General features: G+C 33.3%; 1 pseudogene; it reads left to right on the top strand.

Moving 5' to 3' along the window:
• Positions 1–952: 952 nt before the first annotated feature.
• Positions 953–1,837, top strand: LOC149140961 (ubiquitin carboxyl-terminal hydrolase 3 pseudogene; annotated as a pseudogene).
• Positions 1,838–6,206: the final 4,369 nt, after the last annotated feature.

Here is a 6,206-nt window from a genome sequence, read left to right on the forward strand (position 1 = left end):
ACTTTCAACTTCTTTGTGTGTATGGAATGGATGCATTTCTGTGTCGTTGCAACAACATCATGTATCTGTCTATCCTGTAAAATCCATATTTCTCTAGGGAGACGAATGTGGACAGTGTATTCTTAATCCGAAGAGCAATGATTTTGAATATCAGTTTGTATATCAGATTGCAAAGAGAGATGAGCCTATAATCATTAAAAGTCCCCAAATCACTATGTTTCAGAATAAGTGCAATGTATGTAGAGTTGATTGCCGTAGTGATGTGCCCTCCCACTGTGGACTCTTCAACCATCCTCACCAAGTCCGGTCCAATGAGATCAAAGAAAAACATAAAGAGCTCAACTGTCCATCCCTCTGGACCTAGGCCTAAGCAATTGTCCTTGGTGAAGGATTTAAGCACTGAGTAGACGTCCTCCAAATTTACAACCTTATATAAGTCTTCATTCTTGTATATATGTATTTGTATATATATACCTGTACATATATAAAATGTACAGATACATAATATAAACCACCTTTGAGTTCTATGTGGCGAAAATTATAAAATCTTACTTTACCGACAAAAAAGTCGAAATTTAATCTTTAGGATCTGATTTATGTATTTGTTATATATATTTATGAAACTATACTTCGCGCAGAAGACGCAGAATTGAACGACGATAATTATGAAGTCAGTCGTGAGTGGTTTGACTTTGAATTAAAAATATAAAATTAATCCGTCCACTATAAAGTGGGAAGATGCATGTCCTAGGATCATTTTTTAATTACTCTATCCAATACCAGAAAGTGGCGAGTTAATATTAGAAATGTCGGCAGCCGGACATTATTTTCAACTTACGTTTGCCTATAAATTCTGATCTGAAAAATCACGAAGGATCGCAGAGATCCTGATCTGAAAATTCACGAAGGATCGCAGAGATATAAAGCAGTGCTTCATCCGGAAAATGTTATGATGATTCTGATAAAAGTTTTGATACATCTATTCAATTTGGGATTGAAAGCTTTGAAATACGCCCATTATATGATTTCAGGTTTTTTCCCCACAAACGATGAAAATGGGTACGTTGGTCTCCAGAACTTGGGGAATACCTGTTACTGTAACAGCATTGTTCAGGTTCTCTATTTCTGTGCTCCTTTCAGAAATAAGTTACTCCAATATTACTGTGAATATGGAGGGAGTTATGATGAGAAGAATAATGTACTAACGTGCTTGGCAGATTTATTCCATCACATGAACTCCAGAAAAACACCCCACGTTTCTCCTCGACGGTTTGTAGAGTTGGTGATGGAAGAGAACGAGATTTTCAGTTGCAGTGAATCCCAGCAAGATGCACATGAGTTTTTGATATTTCTTTTGAATAATGTCGACCAAGAGATCACAATATGGAATAACACGCAGAGTATTCGTGAGATATTCGGAGGTACTTTCACAAACGAGACTCGCTGCTTGTGTTGCGAGAGTGTAACATGCAGAGAAGAGCCATTCATGGATGTGAGCGTGGAGATACAACAAAATTCTTCTCTCTCAAGCTGTCTGAATGCATTCAGCGCTGCGGAGAAACTGGTTGGGAAAAACAAGTACTGGTGTGACATGTGCTGTCATTTTCAAGAAGCCGAGAAAAGGCTGAGGATCAATTCTGCACCTCAAATTCTGGTTTGCCAGCTGAAACGTTTCAAATACACACAGCATGGTGAAGTTGTGGGATTCAAGAAGTTGTGTTATCGTGTGGCTTTCCCCATGGAGTTGAGATTGCCTGTTAACAGTCGTGCAGATGAAGATGCAGAGGATCCTCTGTACTGTTTATTTGCTGTTGTGGTGCATGTGGGGCCAGGGTGAATTATGGGCATTACATTGCTCTAGTTAACAGCGGCGGCCAGTGGGTCAAGTTTGATGATAGAGGTGTGGAAATAATGGTATTGTAATAAAAACTATTCACAAGTTAACAATATTCATATTAAAATTGGAGTAATATAGTATCTATGGTTAAGTAATATGGTATCTATAGTTAAGAATCTTCTTATATGGTAAGTATTAGCTTTTAATTTAAAAAATATTATTAAATAAAATTAAAATAAAATATTTTGATTTTGAAAAGAATTATGGATTTTGGGCATGTGATATTGGCCTATTGTATTAAAGCTATTTTTTAATTTTATTTATCCAAATTACATGATAAGAAGATAATGGAAAATACCTTAAATGTCATTTTTTTTTTTTTTTTATTTCATTTTAAATCATGAATTGTTTAATTTAATTTAATTTTTTTTTAACTATAAATTTATGATTAACCAAATGGGATTGTCTAGCAACATATTTATACAATGAAATGTATTTTTTCCTTCTAAAAATGTGTATCATTTATAAGAGCATATGCTTTATAATAAAATTTTAATCTTTCATATCAATTTCTTTTTAATTTTAATTTTATTTATGAATTTATGATTAAAAAGTGAGATTGTTGAGCAACATAATGAAATGTGTTTTTTCTTTCCTAAAAGGGTGTATGATTTATAAGAGCATATCAATGTTTAGATTATGGTTTTCAAAGTTTGAGATGATTTTTATTTCAATTAAAATATTGCTGCTAAATGTAGCTCTCATTGAACATTAGTAACTAAATGTAGTCTTCCAACTAGTGTCTAGTCAAAGGCATATGTTATCCTAGGTGGCAGGTCTATTACAAATAGACCTTTTAAATATAGAAAAGTTTCTAAGTGATAGGGAATGTCTAGTAATCAATGAAAAGTGGACATATGTGCAACTAATAATGTATGGAAGAGGGTCTAATGATGGCAATATTATATGTCCCATTGAGGTTGTGATGAAGTACTAAGTGTAATGTACCCCAACAAATTTATCATAAGACAACGTAGCATGCTTTCCATACACTCCCACCTAAATTTGTTTCATCAATTTCAACCCAATGAAAAAAGTACCAATTTCAATAGCTTCACTACCTCATGTTGTTATAAATCTAGTTCTAGCTACTCAAGATGATAAACTTGACCCACTTATCCAAATCTGCAAATCTGCAATTTAATTAGAAATGGAGATAGTTGACTAAGTGAAGGAATCACTTGTAGTGGACATGGGAGTAAAGACATAAAATGAGTGGGCATATTAAGGTGGTGAAGAAATCATTAGTTAGTCAAAGTAAGAGATAATTCTAATTATGTTGAAATCCAGTTGATGTCAAACTCGATATTGAATTTATTCATTGAAGAGGAAAAGAGCCACTACATTATGATAAATCACTCAGTGTTGTAGATTTCTTATTACCTAAATGTGGGTGGTTTCTACTATTTCTACTAGTTAAGGTGTTTCTTCCATCCTTTTTTTTGCTAAGATGTTGTAAATACATAAAGTCAGTCCTCTAATCAACTACTTCTAGTTTAGTTGATGCATTCATTGGTTTAAGATCAATATAATAATGAATAACTATCATCTTTTCCACTGCTATATCTGGATAAACTATTACCTTTTCTTAGGAAAATACAATTTCTTACCACCCAAACAATTCAAAAGTATTTTGTTAGCATTCCATATTACTTATTCTTATAGGTGTTGCTCATACTACTTAAGTATAAGCCCAATATTTGGATAGATATGAATCAGTATATTTCCTAGAATTTGTTAAAATCATTTCAACATTTCCACAAATATCAAATGAAACAAAAAGGTTGAGAATTTACAAATATATGTGAAAACTAGTTTGTAATAATTGAAGAAATAGAGCACAACAAATATTTTAAATTTTAATTTCTCCCACAAATAGAGTTGGAGGTATTATGATAAATTCCATGGTACATATGTCTTAGCATTACTACTACAAAGGTGGATTGAAAAAAGTATGTTATATAAAAATTATTCCAATTGGTGATAGGTACATAGTGATTGATGAGTTTCTCCACGACCTCCCATGCCACGTATTTTGGCACCCTAAGGAAGTACCTTCCCTACTTCTATGAGTGGGGAACTTCATGGAAGGGTTTAGTGGATGAAACTAAGAGAAATGTATTATGTCAACCTGCCTATGATCCTCCCATGACCTCTAGCCATGACCTATAATTCCAATATGTATTGCATTGTCAAACAAATGTACCTAGTTTTGTGAGCAATGGACATTGAGATGTAAATTGAAGATCCATGTAGCACTCTATCTTTCCCAACATAAGATAGGTAAAGTTGAGTAGTAAGCATCCTAGGTTCTCTTAGGCCTAGTGGCTTCCCTATTATAATATGACCCCAAATGGTGTACACCTTGTCAATTGCTATTTCTCCACTTACAATCCTATCGAAACTTCAAGAACCAAATTGATCCATGCTAGAGGTGTAATTATGTTCACATATCTTGTTACAATTAGCTAGTGGTGAACTTTCCTATTTTTTGGATTTTCCAAATTACTAATATGTAATTTCCGTGACCCAACCAACTTACATTATTCATTCTCCATCTAAATTTCCTAATAATAAAGTTTACATTACTCATTCTCCATCTAAATTTCCTAATAATAAAGTTACATTACATTCTCCATCTAATTTTCCTAATCATAAAGTTCCATCTAAATTTCCTAATAATAAAGTTACATTACATTCTCCATCTAATTTTCATTTTCCTAATCATAAAGTTTCAATCTAATAGAATGATCCATGAAAATTTAAAATCGGAATCATCCATGAAAATTTAAAATCTCCATCATGAAAATGCTGATGTGAAAGATGCTTGAGCTCACCCATCAAATGAAACAATATTGGAAGGAAAATGTTTGCTGGTCATTTAGAAGTAAAGAAATGCTTTACTTCAAAATAATTATCGAATGCTAATTATTGTTAAATCAACCCGGCTACCTGCACCTTTCCCCATGGTGCATGTGGGAGAGAGACATCGTGTGCCTTTTGGGTGGGGGCATAACATAATCTTGACCTACATTTACATGGTAAATAACACCGCTGAACCTGCACACAAGCTACTAACCATGACATGAATCCATTGACAAATGCATGTTATACATATGTCGATTTTCATGTTCATCGCCATGAGTTTTTTATATTTCTTTTGAATAATCTCGACCAAGAGATCAGAATATCGAAGAACACGCAGAATTTTTCTCGCCAACCCAAGCGTGCAATACGTGAGATATTCGGAGGTACTTTCACAAACGAAACTCGCTGCTTGTGTTGCAAGCAGAGAAGAGCCATTCATGGATGTGAGCGTGGAGATACAACAAAAATCTTCTCTCTCAGGCTGTCTGAAGGCATTCAGCGCTGCGGAGAAACTGGTGTGACATGTGTTGTCATTTTCAAGAAGCCAAGAAAAGATTGAGGATCAATTCTGCTGAAACGTTTCAAATACACACACGACGGATGAGTTTATTTGCTGTTGTGGTGCATGTGGGGGGCATGGTGAATTATGGGCATTACAGGGTTAACAGCGGCTGCCAGTGGGTCAAGTTTGATAATGAAAAGGTGGAAAAGATGGAGGAGAGTGCGGTGCAGGATCCCAATCAAAGTGCGGTGCAGGGCCAGTGAAGAAGACGAAGAGGTCGCAATTGCATTTGAGTTGCTGCGTATTTGGTTCGGTTGGTGAATGCTAATTATGATTTCGCTCAATACATACATGATGAGCTTCAAGAATATGAGACCCTATCATAATATATTATTGACAGTGTCAAATTATGTCTAGTTTTTCTCTGTTAATAAAAAAGACTACGTAGGGATTTCTGAAAAGGGAATAAAAAGAATTTGTTGCATACAGGAGCACATCATGGCATCTATTAATATTTTAGAAGTATGATTATAAATGCAAACATGATCGTACTTTATCGGATTGAAATCATACTTTACTTGAAACTTTTCCCGATGATTAAGGCCAAAAAATAATCATAGATCTTATTTATGGAATTTATATATTAAGAAATAAGATTAAAGTAAATTATAGTGGGGGAAAATTATTTCATGTTTTATTTATTTAATTTGTTAAAATTTTATTTTAAATTATGCATTTATGATCGATCAGTTTATAAAAGAAATATGTTTTTTTCTTAAAAGAGCGTATAATTTATAAAAGTATACTAATGTTTATATTATAGTTTTTAATGGTTGAAATGATTTTTATTTCAATTATAAATAGTTTTTAATTGTTGAAATGATTTTTATTTTAATTATAACATTTTTTATGTACTAGTAATTAAATGCAATTTTAATT

This window comes from Pinus tabuliformis, chromosome X (genome assembly GCF_031772625.1).
Source record: "Pinus tabuliformis cultivar Carrire ecotype Pingquan chromosome X, CPIR1, whole genome shotgun sequence".
NCBI classification, from domain to species: Eukaryota; Viridiplantae; Streptophyta; class Pinopsida; order Pinales; family Pinaceae; genus Pinus; species Pinus tabuliformis.